Source organism: Triturus cristatus, chromosome 4_1 (assembly GCF_964204655.1).
Source record: "Triturus cristatus chromosome 4_1, aTriCri1.1, whole genome shotgun sequence".
NCBI lineage: Eukaryota > Metazoa > Chordata > Amphibia > Caudata > Salamandridae > Triturus > Triturus cristatus.
This window is the reverse complement of record NC_140585.1, coordinates 549,795,226-549,814,464: the sequence shown is the minus strand read 5'-3', so window position 1 is coordinate 549,814,464 and position 19,239 is coordinate 549,795,226. Positions and strand designations below refer to the sequence as shown.

The 19,239-nt window shown below is 51.0% G+C and overlaps 1 protein-coding gene across 9 annotated transcripts in view; it reads left to right on the top strand.

The window, feature by feature from the left end:
- Positions 1-19,239, top strand: part of UPF2 (UPF2 regulator of nonsense mediated mRNA decay) — a 1,571,752-nt gene that overhangs the window by 745,318 nt on the left and 807,195 nt on the right. The window lies entirely within an intron of this gene.

Genomic DNA, 19,239 nt, shown 5'->3' with positions numbered 1-19,239 from the left:
GATGCTTTTAGTGCCAGATGCTTTTAGTGCCAGTGAAGCTTAGGCTACTCCTGTATGCTTTTCTGTCCATACCACTCCTGGCCAGAGTTCTCAGATCGTCTGCCTTGTGGCTCAATACTTGGCGTGGAGAGTTTGGTATCCCGAGCTGTTGAGCATGGCTATTTGTTCCTTGATCATATCAGTTTGTCCCTGAACTTGTAAACAGTCCACCTTCTTGTGTTGAGATCGCTCGATGACAGTTGACAGCTTTTGACCTTCCGCCCGAAGTCTGCAATGTTACCTTGCTAGCTAGGCATTTCTTATGCCTGCTGTTGGCACATGTTTGTGGCATGCTGTTCAGAAAAGCTGGTTTACCCCCTTTCTGCTCCTCTTTCTCCTGTTCTTCTATTTATTCTTTCCCTTGCCCAGCAGGGCTCTGCTCTGGGCACCTTAAAGGACTACCTTTCTACTGTTTCTGCGGTTGCCTGACAAGTCCCATATTGAACATAAGTTCTTGGAAGGTTTACAACATATATTTCCTTATTTAACCTTTCCTTCTTTAACCTTCAACATGCTGCAGTGGGACCTTAACCTATTTCTGATGTTCCTAACTTGCTTTCCCTTTGAGCCCTTGTCCTCTCAGGCTCCTTACCATCAAGACTGCCTTCCTGGTAGCAATAACATCAGTGAGATTCAGGCTTTGTCATCCAAGCCTCCATAGTTAAACATCTACTCAGACAAGCTGGTTCTACGAACTAGAGCTTCCTTTCTAACAAACGTTGTCACTCCCTTTCTTGTAGGGCAGTCCATCTCCCTTCCTCCTTTTTACTCTTCGCCACTTCCCTCTAAAGAAGAGTTGGAAATTCACCTACTGGACCCAAAAAGAGCGTTGTCGTTTGCCCACATGAGAGAGTTCTGGGTGGGCGAACAACTCTTCGAGGGGAATGTTGGAACGAAGAAGGAATGTAAGGGAGTGGCTGTGCAGAAGCGGACCATCTACCAATGATTGTGCTCTGTATTGAAATCTGCTCCGCATTGGCCAAGAAGCAACGTTCTGAAGGCTTGCATGCTCTTTCCACCAGAGCCAATCCTGCGACCACTGCATTAGCACGCAGAGTCCTCTATATCGGCCAGGCAAAAACGTGGGCCGCTCCGCACACGTTCACCGAACACTAATGCCTGGACAGTCAGGTCCGTCTGGACAGGCACTTTTCCCGTTCAGTCCTGCAGGACATTTTGGTGTGAAATTGTTTCACAGGCTCACCTCCGATGAGGTATTGCTTAGGTATCTAGTGTAAGGTGAGGATTTTCTTATCAGCTGACAAATTGCTTACCTTCGTTAAAGCCGTATCTGGTTAACTAGCCACAAATTACTCACTGACCCATCTATCCTCCCTGCTTTTCGAACGGATTTCTACGGACAAGACTTTCCCCTTTAAGGGCCTTAGTTTTCCACACCAGTGGTCAGTGTTCTTAGTGTCTCTGCACTCCTGGCTTGTAAAGTCGTGAAGAGAAACTGATGTCAGCGTGCTTGGGTGGCGCCAAAATAGTACCGGGCACAGCGCAACAGAAGCCAAACAACGGCTCCTACAGGCGCGCAGGGTACTGCTCACGAAAAATTTCCAGTTCCGGTCTGACTCCAGGGGATGATTCTAAAGTAAGGAATGTGCGGCTAAATAGTCTCTACCAGATAAGGCATTACTGAAGGAAAGTAACTTGTTCTTCAGCTCCTTTGTCTTGTGGCATACTTAATCCCCAAATAAAATGCATTTGTTTTTAGAGCTGTGTTCCAACTGATTGTGATTGTCTGAAGCATGCATGGGCTTACTTACCAGTTTTATAAAAGCATGAGCAATGTAATATATGTAGTAACAGTAACTATGATACAAGATGATATATTAAATTACATTCCAGAAAATGTGAGGGGATGGGGAAAATAGCATACATACAGAGATTGATTGATGGTAGGGAGAGTTAGAGAGTAGTAACAAGTAGACTGGAAGGAAGGTACGGAGGCTGGGAAGGGACAGTATGGTAGGAGATGGAGCAGCAAGTTGATGGAGGGGAGGTATTGGCCATAGGTCGGGGAGGACCAGTTTAAGGGAAGTGTGGGAGAAGGGTCAGGTGAATGAGGGAAGGCATGTAAGGAGGTAAGGGCACTGGAAGGAGTTAAGTAATGCATGGGAGCGGAGGACTGGAGAGTTGAAGAAAATGAGAGTGACTGAGAGGAGTATTGAATGAGGAGAAAGAATAGTCAAGCGGATGAGGGAGGAGAGGGGGGTTAATATGAGCAAATAAGATGAGAGAAGCAGAGGGGGAAAGGGATCTGTAGTAGTAGAAAGTGAGCATGAAGTGAGCCAGATGAGGAAAGGAAGGGTGTACTGGAGTGAAGGGGTGAAGAAGGTAAAGTCTTGAAATGAGTTAAGTCCTGGAAGTGAGAAAAGGGTGCTTATTAGATTACGACTCTTTAGAATTACTTCTATATCGTGGAGGCCATAGTGGAACAACATCATAGCATCTCTTCCAGGGGATCCTCATAAATGGTCATAAGCACCGAATATTTCCGCCAATGTGCTGGGACCCTGGATTATTTCTTATATATCTGCAGCCTATAGACACGGTAAAAATGATATGAAAGAAACACGTTAGTTAGATTCCTTACCTTAGAATATCCCCAGGCGTCAGGCCGGATCCGGAAAGATTTTTCGTCAGCAGTACCCCTGCGCGTCGGTAGGCGTAGTCTGCGGCTCCGTGTCCGCCGTCGGCGCCGGGATGACGTCGTCTGAGTACTTGGACGCCACCCTCGCGCGCTGACGTCAGTTCTTTTTTTCGCGCCAGAAAGTGGAGATCCGGGAAGAGCGTACTCTTAGTCATTTTTTGACTAACTTTTTGGACATTTTGTCTATCTTTTTCGAGTCGACTTCGACTCCTGGTGCCGGTAGGGATGCCCGTGTTCAAGCCGTGTGACATCAGTGTCTCTACTGTCTTGGGGCCGACCATGATGACAAGTCATGCCCCGACTGCCGGGCCTTGACTTAGAAAGCTAGGCGGGAGTGGTCCCGCAAGCTCCTCGAGATCCGGCAGTTGGCTCCGCGCCACTCGAGGTCACGGTCACGGTCGAGGAGGAAGTCGAGGGACCGGTCGCAGAGCCGCAGTCATCACCGCTCGTCGGGATCCAAGTCCTCGCACTCGGGTAGGTCGAGGCATGGCAAAAAGAAGTCGAAGAAGCGATATCGCTCTTCTGACTCCCCTCGCCGGCCGCGCGACTCTGCCGACGGTTCGGGTGGCACCACCCGCGCGTCTCTGCCGGAGCCGTAGGAGTCGCATCCGGCCCCACACCCTCCGGTCCCTGGGCTTCATGCGACTACGGGCGAGATTCGAGACATCCTCGTGGCCATGAGGACCCTCTTCCTGTCGTCGAGGCAGGTCCGACTGGGTGTCCTAGCGAGCCGGCGGCTTCGGTCCCAGCGCCATCGTCGACTTCGGTCCCAGCGCCATCGTCGACTTCGGTCCCGACGCTGCAAGCCCCCGTGGGATCCAGGCCTGGATCCCGGTCGACGCCAGTTGACCTCACGACTCCGGCGCTGGCGCCGACCCCCATGGTGTCGCTCCCGGCGCCGTCCTCGGACGACGCCGTCCCCGGTTTCAGGTCCGGGTCCGGCACCGGAGCGGCACCGCTCGGCGCCGTCCCCGGCGTCGATGGGTTAGCCTTTCGCCTATGACCCGGCTCCGTCATTTCTGCCTGTTTACCAGGACACGGATGAAGGGGAGGACTGGGGGGGGTCTGAGGACCTTCTGGCACAGCAGTTCCAGTTAAGTCAGGACTGGTCAGATGAGCTGGGGGAGGCCAGTGGTCTAGACACTTCGCCTGACACTGGTTTAATCTCTCCTCCTTCCGTGGCTGCGGAGGAGGGTGCTACTTACGCTGTGGTGCTGCGCAGGGCACCCCAGGCCTTGCGCCTGGAGCTCCCTGCAGCGGCCGTGACTAACCTCCTCACTGAGGTGCTTCAACCGCCAGTAAGCTCTTCGGAGCCTCTACTGCAGTTTAACAAGGCCTTCACCGATGTTCTGATGGGTACTTGGTCGAAGCCCTCCACAGTCTATCCTGTGGATCGGAACGTGGCCCGGCACCACCGCCCAGCTCCGGGCGACCCCTGCTTTCTGTCCGTACACCCCACCCCTGAGAGTCTGGTTATCCAGGCCTCCACGTCCCAAACCGCCTTCCCGTCCGCACCTCTGGACCGGGAATCCAAAAGGATGGAACAGTTTGGCAAGAAACTGCCTCCTCTCTGTCTTGGGTTGCGGTCCATTAATACTGCATGCCTTTTGGACCGTTAAACCCACTCTCTGTGGGATACGGTGGCGGACGTGCTGCCCCAGTGTCCAGAGGAGGCCAGGACACTGCTCGCCCAGGCTCTTGCTGAGGGGTGTGATGCAGCACTGTATTCAATTAGATGTGGACTTGACACCGCGGATTCGCTCGGTAGAGCGATTGCAGCGACGGTGGCGATTTGTCATCACGCCTGGCTGAGGTCCACAAACTTTTCAGGGGATGTCCAGAGCACTCTCATGGACATGCCCATTGGTGGGCGTCACCTTTTTGGCGACGAAGCAGATAGGGCGCTGGAGCGATTTAAGGACTCGAGGGCTACGGCCAAGTCCTTGAGTCTGTCGGCCCAGTGCCAGCAAACTTCTGCTTTTGCCCCTTTCGGGCCAAGGAAGGGTCGCCCCCACACGTTCGTCCAGCCACAGGCCGCAGAACCAGCCTCAACGCGGACTTGTATTCTGCTGTGGCGGAGCAGGGGGACAGAGAGCCGGTCAGTCCACATCCGCTCCCGCAGCATCTGCCTCAAAGCCTTCCTAGTCCGAGCTTTCAGGCCCATTCCACGCCAGTGGGAGGCAGAGTTCGCCATCACTTGCTCCACTGGCATACCATCACTTCGGACAGGTGGGTGCTGCAAATCGTCCGATGGGGCTACTCCCTCCCCTTCGAGGCAACCCCTCCAGCCATGCCACCGCATGTCGGGGGATCACTTGCAACTTCTGCAGGAGGAAGTTACGACCCTCGTGGCCAAGCGGGCCATCGAGCGCGTTCCTGGCCCAGAAGTAGGACGGGGTTGATACTCCAACTACTTTCTGGTTTCCAAGAAGGGCAAAGGGGGCCTACTCCCTATCTTGGACCTCAGGAGCGTCAACGCATTCCTCCGGAAGAAGAAGTTCAAGATGCTCACCTTAGCTCCGGTTCTGGCTGCCCCAGACCCTGGAGACTGGATGGTAGCGTTGGACTTGCAGGACACTTATTTCCACATCCCCGTCCTACCGGCATTACCTGCGGTTCACGGTAGGCCACGAACACTTTCAGTTTACCGTGCTCCCCTTCGGTCTCAACAGTGCCCCTCGGGTGTTCACGAAAGTGATGGCGGTGGTCGCAGCTCATCTGCGCAGATTAGGGGTTCCAGTCTTCCACTATCTCGAGAAATGGTTGTTGAAGGCGGGCTCGCCCCGAACAGTCGTCTCCCACCTCCAGACTACGTCCGACCTCCTGCATTCGCTGCGGTTCTCCATCAACATGCCGAAGTCGCATCTGAGTCCCTCCCAGAAGCTCCTCTTCATCGGAGCGGTTCTGGACTTGTCGCAGTTTCAGGTCTATCCTCCCGAACAGCGGGTTCGGGATATTCAGGTTCTGATTCCGATCTTTCAGCCTTTATCCCGAGTTTCGGTCAGGATGGCCCTTACGGCTGCTGGGTCCGATGGCCTCCTGCATCCTGCTGGTACATCACGCCAGGTGGCGGATGCGGGCTCTGCAGTGGGACCTGAAGTTCCAGTGGGCTCAACATCAGGGCAACCTGTCCGACCACGTCCTGACCTCGGAGGGCACGGCAAGACAGTTGCAGTGGTGGCTCACGGACCGCGATTGGGTCAGTGGCAGATCCCTCTCCCTACCCCAACCGGAGCACGTAGTGGTGACGGATGCGTCCCTCCTGGGATGGGGGGGCCACTTGGGAGAGGCGAAGATCAGAGGCCTCTGGTCTCGGGCAGAGTCCAGGCTCTATATCAACCTATTGGAGCTGCGTGCGATCCGGCTTGCACTGAAGGCATTCCTTCCCTCTGTCCGGGGAAGTGTAGTGCAGGTGTTCACGGACAACACCATCGCCATGTGGTATTGCAACAAACAGGGTGGGGTGGGGTTGTGGACCCTTTGTCATGAGGCTCTGCGCCTCTGGACATGACTGGAACATCAGGGCATCACCCTGGTGGTTCAACACCTGGCGGGCTCTCTGAACGTCAGGGCGGACGGACGAAAGCTGCCGGTGCATGATGGATCACGAGTGGCATCTGAACTTGGACATGGCGCAAGGTCTCTTTCGTCAGTGGGGAGAGCCTTGGTTAGATCTATTCGCCACCGAAGAGAACGTGCTATGTCATCAGTTCTGCGCGTGGAAATTTCCAAGGCGGCACACGCTCGGAGACTCTTTTCTTCGCAAGTGGAGTTGCGGTCTGTTATACGCCTTTCCGCCTATACCACTTCTGCCCAGAGTGCTGAAGATCAGGCGCGACCGGGCCCAAGTCATCCTTGTGGCTCCGGATTGGGCACGAAGATACTGGTATCCCAAGCTACTCAGTCTGTCAATCGATTCCCCAATTCGACTGCCTCTTCAGGAGGACCTTCTGTCGCAGCAGCAGGGGACGGTCCTACACCCGAACCTGTCCAGCCTCCACCTCCATGCATGGAGATTGAGCGGCGGCAGTTGATGCCATTTGACTTGCCTCCTGAAGTCTGAGATGTCATTCTGGCAGCCAGGCGTCCCTCCACTAAAACGGTATACGCCTGCAGGTGGAGCAAATTTGTGGCATGGTGCACAGCAAAGGCTGTGGATCCCCTTTCCACCCTTTTTCTGAGGTTCTCCTCTTTCTTCATTCCCTGGCCCAGCAGGGCTCTGCTCTGAGCACCATCAAGGGATATCTTTCAGCTGTTTCAGCCTTCTTGAGGCTTCCTGATCAGCCTTCTCTTTTCAAGTCCCCTGTTGTCAATAGATTCTTGAAAGGCAAGTTCCCTCCTGTTCCCTTTGTAATGCCTCATTGGGACTTGAATCTGGTGTTAACTTATCTGATGTGCGATCCCTTTGTGCCACTTCATAACTGTCCTCTTTGTCTTCTGACTCTCAAGACTGCTTTCCTGGTTGCCATCACCTCTGCCAGAAGAGTGAGTGAGCTCTAGGCTCTTTCTTCTAAACCTCCTTTCCTCTGTCCATCCGGACAAGGTTGTTCTGAGGACTCGCACTTCGTTTCTTCCTAAGGTGGTTACTGCCTTTCACATCGGGCAGTCCATTACCTTACCCACCTTCTTTCCGCCTCCACATCCCTCGAAAGAGGACGAGAGGCTCCACCTTCTGGACCCAAAATGAGCGCTCTCCTTTTATCTGGATCGCACAAAACAGTTTCGGGTGGACGACCAACTCTTCGTTGGCTACGTGGGCTCTAAGAAGGGACCTGCAGTGCACAAGTGGACCATCTCTCGGTGGGTCGTTTTGTGCATTAAGGTCTGTTATTCCTTGGCTAAGAAGGAGCCTCCTGTGGGGCTGAGGGCCCATTCCACTCGGGCCACAGCGGCTACTACTGCCGTGGGACGGGGAGTCCCTCTGCAGGACATTTGTCAGGCAGCAACGTGGGCCTCGCTGCACACGTTTGCCAAGCATTTCTTCCTGGACAGTCAAGTCCGGAGAGATGGCTTCTTTGGCCGTTCCGTTCTCCAGGACTTCCTGGTGTGATCTTGGTTCGCAGACCCACCACCGGGGTTGGTATTGCTGGGGTATCTATTCTAAGGTAAGGAATCTAACTAGCGTGTTTCTTTCAGATACACAAGTTACTTACCTTCAGTAACGATATATCTGTAAGAAACATTAGTTAGTTAGATTCCTTACCGCCCCACCCATCCTCCCCGTTCTGCGAACCGATATCTAGGGTAAGGTCATCCCTTTCAGGGCCCTAGTTTCATGGCACCAGTGTCGGTTTCTTGCATGGCTCTGCGTTCCTGGCGCGGAAAGCTATGTACAGAACTGAAGTCAGCGCGCGAGGGCGGCGTCCAAGTACTCTGACGACGTTATGCCGACGAGAGACCCGGAGCCGCAGACGACGCCTACCGATGCGCAGGGGTACTGCTGACGAAAAATCTTTACGGATCCAGCCTGACGACTGGGGATATTCTAAGGTAAGGAATATAACTAACTAATGTTTCTTACAGATATATCGTTACCGAAGGTAAGTAACTTGTCCATCATTTTAATTTATTTATTTTTTTAGATTTTTTTTTTTGCAGTAAACAAAGATATATCAATCGGAGAGCAGCATACAATGATAGATATATAACCTATTTTGGTACGGCCTATTGTTGTTGGAGACCTCAAGAAATCACATAAGGAAAAGTAAATACAGGAAATTCATAGAAAATATTTCTCATCCCCTTGTATTTTGGCACATTAAATGGCATGTACATCTTCGTCTCTTCTTGAGTCAGGACCCAAGTCCAGGCCTCTACGGGACCGCCAGCCTGCCCATATCCTCTCTTATTTCCTGGGACAGCCCCGTCCCTGATACATTGGCTTCTTGTTAGTCACACATCAGTCCAAATCCTGCAGAACCCCCTCCCCGCCCCCCCACACACACACAATGTTGCTATTTATCGCTTAACCCCTATGAGGCTGAGTGAGACCCAGATTTTGTTATATTTTGTCTCCCCAACTATGTAGGATGCATTTCTTAGCTATTGTCAGGGGGATTATCCCGTCATTTTCCCCATTATTTTCTGTCGGTCAATCCAAAAGGTTTCATCCTCGACACGACCACAACGTGTGAAAGAAAGTTCCCTCCATTCCGCAGCCTCTCAGACAGGTCCGAGTTGGCCTGCCCCATGCATCTAAGAGTTGTACATGCATAATATGATCGATGGAGTATACGTAGGAAAATTAGTCTGAACCCGGTTTGTAGACCAACCTCTTGGAAAGTCCCCTTTGCCTCCTCCTATTCCCCATCATCACAATCTCCGATATGAGCCTCCCGCTTCGCTCTCAGCCCTACAAGGAGATCGGGAGAATTGTTCTGTAATTTCCTATATATATGAGAGACTGTTTTTTTGGGATAGTGCTTCCATTAGGACTCTGTCCTCCAGGGGGGAGTAGTCTGGCAGGGGTGTCTCTCCCGAGATAATTGTTCTGAGGGCAAGTCGAAGCTGAAGGTATCTAAAAGCCTCAGTGTCAGCTAGTTCATATTGGGTATGTAGCTTTTCCCAAGTGAGCATATTGCTATCCCTCCAGACGTCCCCATTGAAGAAATGCCTATTAAGTCCCAGGGTTTAAAACCCAATAAATCACGTACATATGAAAGTGCATCGCTGTTCCATGATGGAGTCATGTTAGTAACATTCCCCTTCCATCCCAAGAAGGAAGCGACAGTGCGCCATATCTGAGCAATTGTGTGTGTTTGTGAAAATAGGTTTCTTCCCTTGAGTGAACTGTAAAGAACTGTCTGGAATCCTCCGGTTCCCATGGAGAGTCTCTCCAATCTGTAATTCGGGTCGTCCCAGGGGGCAAACATCCAGTCATTCACCATCGCTAACTGCACTGCCCAGTAATACTTTTTTAATGTCTGGGAGGCCTATGCCTCCGTCATATACTCCACATGTTAATTTGGCTAGTGCAATCCGAGGTGGGGCTGCGTTCCACAACAGTGAGCGGAGTGAATGGATTGAAAAAAATTATCCGCCACCCGATGTGAAATATTCTGCAAAATGTAAAGCATTCAGGGTAGCGTCATCATAAACATCGCCGCTTGCCCCGATATTCAGAGCGGTAAACTTTTGCAGTGTTCCACATCTGCCTTAAAACATTCCAAAAGGGGAGGTCAAGTTCAGTCGATAACAGGGTGGGGTCCATAGTGACGTGAATACCTAATTACTTTAAGTGGCCCTCTGACAAAGGCAACTCCATGCTTCTGGAAAGTGTGAGCATGGGACCCGTTAAGTGCATGAGGGATTTTTCCCAGTTAATTCTACAGCCGGAGTATCGACCAAAAGTGCGAGGGATGTCTGTGAAGTGGTTGATTGTGGCGGGAGGTTTGGACACATAGAACAGGATATCGTCCGCATACAAAGAGATGCGTTCTTCCCATGATTCTCCCCACTTGATTACCATTACAGTCGGGTCGGGTCTGGTCTTACCCACACCACCAATGGCTCCAGGGCTAGCTTGAATATTAAGGGGAAGAGATGACATCCCTGTCTGGTTCCTCTCCCCAGAGGGAAACTATGTGAAGTTATACCATTTACCTTAACCTGGTCAAATGAGGGTGTTTACAGCAGTCGCATCCATCCCCAAAAATTTGGACCACAACCCAATCGTTCGAGTGTTCCATTCAAGGGTATCAAATGCCATAGAGGCATCCATAGAAAGGACCATAGTAGCTATTTTGTCATTTCCAGAACCGGCCATTACTCCCTATAGTCTTCGCAGGTTGAGGCGTGTTTCTCTATTGGGCATAAAGCCTGACTGGTCTGGATGCACTAGATTTGGTATGACTCTGTGTAACCTAGTAGCCTGAAACTTGGCAAGAACCTTCACCTCCACATTAAGTAGAGATGGGGCAGTATGAGTTACATCTCTCCGGCTGTTTCCCAGCCTTATGAATAACTATCGTAGGAAGGCGTTGATCTGGTGCATTTGCTCTTCTTTTGCCTCCATCCACATATGAAGCAGGCGGGTTGCTAATTTTTACGCTAGACTGTTGTATAGCTCATTAGAAAGGCCATTAGTCCCCATCGCCTTCCCTGAGTTCAGTGTTCTTATTGCCTGTTCCATTTCGAAAGGTTCGATGTCTGCCTCTAAATAGTCTTATTGGTCTTCCGAGAGCGTTGGGAGTTTAATGTCCCTGAGAAAGTCCGGAATCTCTGCAGTGGACCATTGAATAGTGGGGGAATAAAGTTGCTCATAACACTGTGTAAATGCCTCCGAGATCCCTTCGGGGTCAGAGACTGTTTCTCCTAGCTTTTTCACTATTAGGGGTGTGAGAAGTTGGCCTGATGTATGCTGTCACTAGTTCTGGTGTACACCTTATATCAGTCCAAACAACCCTTATGGTGATTGGTTGTAAAGTCAACCTTATAGACCAGCTATCCTAGTGGTAGCATGGACAAGAGCAGTCTTAGGCTAAACTCTGAATGGCATGTGAAGCCAGCTGTGCTACCATATATAATCCCTTGAATACCAAATGAAAGGACACCACAACAGATATATATATAAAATAAAGTGTATTTATTCTAGTCAAACCCTCAGCACTCTTTATGAGATTAGAGGTAAGTACAACACAGTCTTATTCAAGCATACATTAAGTCACACAGGTAACTAATACAGTTAGGCCCTAGGGGCCACGCAAACCATATACTAAAGAAGTGGTATAAGGACCACTGTCACAGAAATAGAATAGGCCTAGGCCTAGGGAATCGCTGGGGCTACACTATACTACCAAAGGTTAGGAAGTGGGAGGCCCACGGGATTCAGGTGCAGAGTGGAAACACTCACGCGTAATGCGTATAGTCGATAGAAATAGTACAGTTTTGAAATAAGCAGTTTAAGGACACTTCTGAAGCAACTAGAGAGTCGAGACTCGGAAACTAGACCCTAGGATAGTCACTACCCTTGTGAGCACCGAAGTACCCAAGTTACCTAGCCCACGGGCTGCGGGTGCATAGGTGTGAACTTGCGTCGGGTTTCGTCGTGGACTTCTATGGATGCCTGAAGGAAAGTTGCTGACAGGCAGTCAGTGAAGAGTGTCCGGTGGATCCCAAGGCCGGGATCAAGAAGGAAGGGTACCTGCAAGCAGAAGGGACAGAGTCAAGGTCACTAGCCAGTGACCACGTGGAACCAGGCGATGTCGTGAAGATTGCAGGTGAAGGGTGAAGCTTGTCGCTGCAGCCACGGGTACCAGGAGACGTCGAGGACGACCAGGATCAGGAGGCGAGCTGTCCCACGAAGGCTCTTGCTGTCGGCGGCGTCGAAGTCGAACTAGGACTCACCAAGCCTTGGCAAGCGGAACCCACAAAGAACGGAGGACTTGCTTCTGGTGCAGACCAGGATGGTCTGGGGTGCTTCTCTTTTGCAAAGAAGCGGGAGCCAGTCTGGAGGAGCCAAACCAGCAGTGAAGATTTCAAGGTGTCGTCACAAAGGCCGCTAGCCAACGGGCAAGCAACCGGACAGACGCGGCAAGCAGGAAAATGCAGAAGGGCCCCATGCAGGACTCGTGGAGTGTGGGGGCTGATCTTCGGTGCAGATGGTGCTTGGGGTTGGGGCTTCTCAATCCCCGGTGCACAACTTCGAGGGTACCTCAGAAGCTGCGGTGGAAGATACTCGCCACTTTTCCCAGGTAGCCGGTCCCACGTCTCTCGTCGCCTCCATGGATCTCAGCTCGGCTGTGGATGTGGATCAGGGTCGGAGAAGTCTGGAAGTCAAGGCTCTGGTCGGGCTCTGCAGTCGGTCCCTCGTAGAACTTCAGCGAAGCAAAGGGTAGTCTCTTGATGGTGCCTGTTTGCACAGGGTAGCCGCTCCTTGGCCACAAGGGAGATTCTTCAGTCTTCTTCTTTCGTCGAATGTCGAAGGTCCAGAGTTTCTGTTCAAGTTGCAGGTTCAGGATAATCTAATCTGGGGGGCTGGGTTGCCTGCTAGGTCACGCCTTATGGGTGGGACCTGGGAGGGGGGTGGTTACACCCCCTTCCCTTTGTCCAGTTTCGTGCCAGGACTGGGGCTGGTGTGCCCCAGCACCGGTTTGAACTGGACTATGCATGGGACACCTTGTGTGCCCCAGGCAGTGTCTCGTTTCATTCATCCCTCCCTGCCCCAATACACTAAGGTCTGTCTGGGGTGGTGCTCGCACCTCCCAAGGCAGGAAACCTATTGTCCAAGCCTCCCTTGCCAGGATCACTCCCAGCAGCAGGAGGTCAGGCTTGTGTCGTGGCAGCAGCATCCATTTTGTGATGCTGGGGCTCTGGTTAACTTTAACCGGGTAAGTAGGTTACAACAGGTCGTCTCCCTCTAGAAGGGAGGGATAATATCCTCATCCCCAGAAATGGGATGGGGGTATTATTCCAAAGTGTTAGACACCTTACACGACATGTTTTGATAAAGCCAAACCATAGTTACCATAACCGTTTAAGATTATAAGGTACTTTAAGAGTATATGGTAGGCTATATCATAGAACAGCTATAAGGACATGGTTCCGAAAGCTGCAGACAGGCTCAGCTCATGCTAGAGCACCATCTCACATGTTACCAAGCACTCTGCCTCCAGGATTGTTAAGGCCTGCCATAGGAGTGGCTGATAGGTACACATGTGTCTATATATAAGTTAGGTATAGGAATACTACACCTAAGCAAGGAGTGATTACACGACCTTGCCCCAGCTGAGTGATCAGCCAGTTGTGTCATAATGGAAGGCCTGGCAAGGGGTGGCATAATACATGCTGCAGCCCCTGGTAGGCCATGGCTACACCTATGCCCTGGGTACCTAAGGTACACTGTACAGGGGCCAATAAGGTGATCCTATCCAAATGGGTTATGCACCTAAAGTACATAGTATCAATTTAGAGAGAGAACAGCAGGGCTGTGGGTCTGATTAGCAGGCCCACAGCCACATCGAAGTCGAAAACCAGTAAAGCAAAAGCAAAAAGTGGGGGTGATCATAGAAAGCAGACCCTACTCTCCTACAAGGTGTACCCAACCTCTAACTCTGTCCCGTTTCTCAAGCCAGGCAAGCAACTTCCCCGTTTTGTTACCTCCCTCATATATATGCAGTTGGGACAGGATATGTGAGTTTTTCGTCCTCTGTTCCATTAAGTCTCTATATTCTTTTTGTCAGAGACAAAGGGTGTGTATCTGATCTTTGGGCAAGGTGTTAACTCCTTCCCTTTCTATGGCCTGTTTTTTATTCTCTAGTACGAGAATTGATTTCTACCGGTCCCTGCATTTCCCCTCTATTTGTATATAGGCTGTTCCCCATATGAATGCCTTGAAGGCTCCCCAAAGTGTTAGGTTGGAAGTCCCTGACCCTTGATTGAGCTTGAAATATGTAGTGGTTGCCTCGTCCAGTTTATTCACTAAATTTAGCATCTTGGAGATACCAGGCATTAATGGGTCGTGTCCCCCGTGTTGTAGTGGTCCGTCCCCATATTTGTATCCACACCGGAGAGTGGTCAGAAATTCCTCATGCGAGGTGTCTTACCTCACTTACTTTAGGTAAGTGAATAACCTGCGGAAAGATATAGTCTAGTCTAGAGAGGCTTAAATGAGCTCCTGAAAGGAAGGGATATTGGCGATCCGTCTGGTGTCGTATGCGCCATGTATCTGCTAGGCCAAGGGCTGTCACAAAAGTGGACAGTGTTGGTTCCCAGTGGGCTAGTTGGGATCTAGCCTGCCTGTCTACGTCTAGTGAGAGTAATGCATTAAACTCTCCCCCTAGAAGTAGAACCCCCTCAGGCAGCTGAAGTAATACCTCGCTCAGTCTCAGTAGTGTGGTACGGTGTAGTGGCGGAGGAACATATACCGAACATAAATTAATTGGAATTCCATCTCATGATTCCCTGTGGGTCCACCCAAGTCTTGTGGCGAATGAAGGGTGTGGAGTTTGATGAGAATGCCCTACTCCACTGGAGTCAGTAGTGTATCCTGATTGTGTCACCATTGTATAGCCTATCCTATTCATTGCTCTACAAGAATATCCTCGCAGATGGGTTTCCTGCATTAGTACAATGTCAGGGGAGTGTTTTTGGATAGTCTGGTGGACCATACTTCGTTTTATCTTGTTGCCAAGTCCGTTTACATTCCAAGAAAGAACCGACAGGCGAGACCTGGTTTTAAGTGGATATGCCAATTTTCATAGTAAGCTGAAGGGTGAGGAGCGCCTGAATGCAAGTTATGCCCCTATGTAGTGTTTGTAACTTAGGTCTCCAAGTTTATGTATCCGATCTAACAAAGAATCCTGCCCTTGCCCCCGAGGCCACGGTCTCAGCAAGGCCCCCAGAGATGGATTCATGGCCTCCCCACTTTCCCACTCCCACGGCCTCCTCACCTCCCCTTAAATGGCCTTCAGTCTGGGCGTCACCACTCTGCCAAATCTTCCTTCGGGCCCGAGGCTGAGCACAGATCTCTTCAACCAGCCTGGTAGTGCCCCAGATGTATTTCAGTGTGTTTGTTACGTCTCACGGTCGGGTTGTGGACCCCGTGTCCTTCCACCACGCAGATGTACACTCCCATGCCATGCCTGCCACACCACCTCAGATCAGGGCTCCCCCGACGGACCACCGGGCGCCCCGATGTTGTAGGGCCTCTTCAGATCCTCCGGGTGGAGCACCGAGCCCCACCTCCACTGACAGTTTGTCGCCGTGCGGGCGCCTCCTTAATCCGTTTGCCCGGTCCTGAATTTCCTGGGCCTTTCTCGCTGCTTCAGGTAGCGCCGGACCAGTCGTCAACTCCTCTCCCACGGCCACTTCGTCTCCTGGCGCAATTCCCGGCCCAATCTTCTCTATCACAGGAGCCGAACAGTTTGGGGAAGCAGGGAGTGTCGTCTCTGCCCTAACTTGTGGCGAATGATGGTCAGATTAATTGGTAGAGCGGCTCGGACTGAGGAGCTCCACTAGCTCGCGTCCCCCATGTTCAGCCGCTAGCCATGCCCCCGGTCAGTTTACATTTAGTTTTGATTTTAAAAGTTACACAAACAAGAAATTCAAGTCATTAATAAAAGTAAAATAACCACAGAAAATCTTACACATATATTTATTTAAAAGGAAAGCGAATATGGGAAATTGTTAACCAATAGGCTGACATTCAAAGAATAACACTGAAAACTGTAACTGTGCCTTTAGGAGCTTCGCAGTACCCTCTGTACCCCATTATGCCTCACAGGTGAGAGTTGCGTCCCCAATCCTCCTTTTAGAATCATGGAGCATTGGGCTCTGCCTTTTTTGACAATATTGTCAGAAAAAGCTTTTCAAAATAACATTCTTTGTATCAGTCTGAGTATCTAGAATACATAGACCGGTTTTTCTGACAGAAAATATCATTTTTTCTGTCACAGATTTCTTCACTTCTAGTGAAGTGTCCATCCTGTGGGAGGAATTTAGTCTGTATTGTTTGTCCTCCTGGGTCCCAATGTCCTGACTCCTGTCCTCATTGTCAGAAGCTGTCCAGTTGCAGTCTAAAAGACCGAGAGAAGATCCGTCTTCATGAACTCCAAGATAGTCTGGGTATAGGCCTTAGAGAGCCTCACATCGTGAGAGACATTAAAATATAAGGTTCCGGTTGACGTTGAAAGGTATGCCCTCGAGAACTGAAAAAATACTGCTTGTTCACCGTCGATGGTGGAGACGAGTCCTCATCCCACGTCAGAGACCACTTGACACCGAGATTCCCATCGCCGTCAAAATCACTGTGGGCAGTAAGAAGGCACCATTCAATGATGCCGAAACTTACAATGCCATTGGGGTCTTCTTCAGCATTCAGAAAAGTTTTGCCAATGTTGAGACATATATCGCCATCTCTGTCACTGTAGATGGCCAAGAAACAATGATCGACATATAGGTGCTTGAAGAAAGACTGCGCAAAGTTGAAAGTCAAACTGTCTACTTCTCGTATTTCAGCAACGTCGAGCGATAAGCCACGATCGACATCGACAAAGTTTGAACTGATTTGGTGGGATCAAGGCCTCTCTCTCTCTCCATGTAGACCTCACACTCTATCGTCAGTAAAGATCTCACCATATTGGCTAGAGAGTTTGCAGAAAAGAGAAATGCCTCCCACCTTGGACTCTGAGTATTCACAAATGTACTCTCCATCAGTTATGAAATGATTTAAGGAGAGTGGGGCCACAGCACGTTCATTGGGTCTTTCTGCTCCTACCAGATAATTCCACCAATAAATTTGCTCCTCAGTGGCTATGATCAGGGTTTTTGTTTTGCCAGCCCTCTTGTAGCTGAGACCATGGTTCTCAGAGACCATTCCCAAAACAGCTGAGACAACATGCAGTTCATTCCCCATCCACTCCAGCATCGGCATAAGCAAAAACGCTTCAGTGTTTCTGAAGTAGGATCTTGTAGGGTTTAAGACCCTCTTGGTCAGAAGGATGCACTTAATCTGTAGTCTATTTTAAGGGATGTTTATTGAAAACCACGCCATAGAAGATTATCCTAAACAAAGACTAAAAAAAAAAGAACAATGTCCTTCTCTCTGCTTCTCAGTATCATCTTTGTCTCTCTATCTCTTCTTAAAAAAACAATATGAGGTTGTCCTCAGTTAGGCTGCATCTTGAATACCCTCCAGAGGTTTTATGTTGCCCCTCAAAGTAAGCACAGGATCTGAAAGAGACAGCTAGTTATAGATTCCTTACTTTTGAATTACCCCCAGGTGTCAAACTGGATCCGGAGATTTTTTCTTAGCAGTACCCTTGCGCATCGGTGGGTGGCCTCGACTCCGGCGTCCATCGTTGCGGAGCCTATTTAGACTCCGCCCCTGCGCCCTGACGTCAGTTCTTTCTTTTTCTGTGCCAGCATAGCACAGATCCAGAGAGTGTTACCCCATTATCACTTTTTGACCAAACATTCTTGAAGTTTTGTTGACCTCTTTTTCAACTCTTTCGACTCCTGGTGTCCGTAGAGAGATCCCGACGCCAGACAGGCTTTAAACCTTGCAACACCTGTCACAAACTGATGTCTGTGACAGGCCTGCACCTCGTCTGCCTTTGGTGTATGGAGTGCGACCACGACCCGAAGTCATGCTTTGACTGCCGGGCCATGAATCTTAAGTCTTTGCGAGAGTGGTCCTGGGATCTATTGAAGGCCCGGCGGTCTGCTCTGCATCATTCCTGCTCCCGGTCTCATTCGAGAGGAGGGTCTCGAGACTGTTTACGGAGCCACCGCACCTTGTCGCACTCCAGGTCTTCGGGTAAGTCCAAGAAAAAAGCAAAGAAGCATTAGAGCTTTTAGCCTTACCCTGTCGGTCGGCTGACAAGACGCGGGACCTGGTGCGTCACTGCTCAAAGACACCGTCTCCAGTGCCTGATTCAGGGACGACTCTGTGCCTTTCCCATGGAGCCGGAGTGTGGCCTGCTCAACTTACTACATTTTTTTAAACCCTTCACTGTATCTTTGGGCAGCCCCACTCCGCCGGCGCGCCTTTGGGCCCCACGGAGCCGGTCGGGGTCCATGGCCTTCGATGCCAGTGTCTCCGACGCTGGTGGCCCCCAGGGATCCAGGCCTGGATCTCGACCAACGCCAGTCGATCTTACCCGACCTTCCCTGGCATCGATCCTGACGCCGCCCCCGGTGCCGACTGTACCTCCGGTTGACGCCGTCCCCATCCTCACCTATGAGATGGAGCCAGATCTATGTCGGCCAACGTCAGATCTAACCCTGAGGGTACGTTTGTCCTCCTGTTGATCCCTGGTGTTCCCGATCACCGGAAGGTTGTGCTGAGGACTGGGAGGGGTCGCTGTACCCTTTAGCAGAACAGCTAGAATAGCCAGACTGTAGAGAGGACCTGGGTGATGCCAGTGGTCTGGACACTTCTCCAGACCTTGGCATGCTTCCTCCCCCTACCTTGTCTATGGAGGAGGAAGCTTTATACGCAGTGATGGTGAGTAGGGCGGCTGAGGTCTTGGGTCTTGAGCTCCCTTCGGTGGCGGTCAGGCCTAACCTCCTGACAGAGATGCTTTAGCCTGCTTCATCCTCCTCTGAACCCCTTCTGCCCTTCAACAAAGCCCTCCGTGACCTCCATCTGGGCACCAGGGCAAAGCCCAGCACAGTGGCTCCTGTGGAGAGGACAATCACCCACCGCAATTGCCCGGCTCCGGGCGACCCAGCTTTCCTCACCCAACATCTTCCCCCGAGAGCTTGGTGGTCCAAGCCTCTTCGTCCAAGGGGGCATTCCCTTCAGCTCCCCTAGATAGGGAATCCAAGAAGGCTGGATCATCTTGGGTAGCACATATTCTCTTCCTCCAGCTTGGCACTGCGGTCTGTGAATACCGTGTGCCTCTTGGGCCGATACTCCCAAACCATCTGGGACTCGGTTTCTCAAGTGCTGCCTCAGTGCCCGTAGGAGGCCGGGGCCATTCTCTTCCAGGCAGTTGCGTATGGGAGAGACGCAGACATTTTTACAACTAGATGTGGACTGGATACCACCAACTCACCGGGTAGAAGGATTGTCTTGTTGAGGACATCTTGCTATTTGG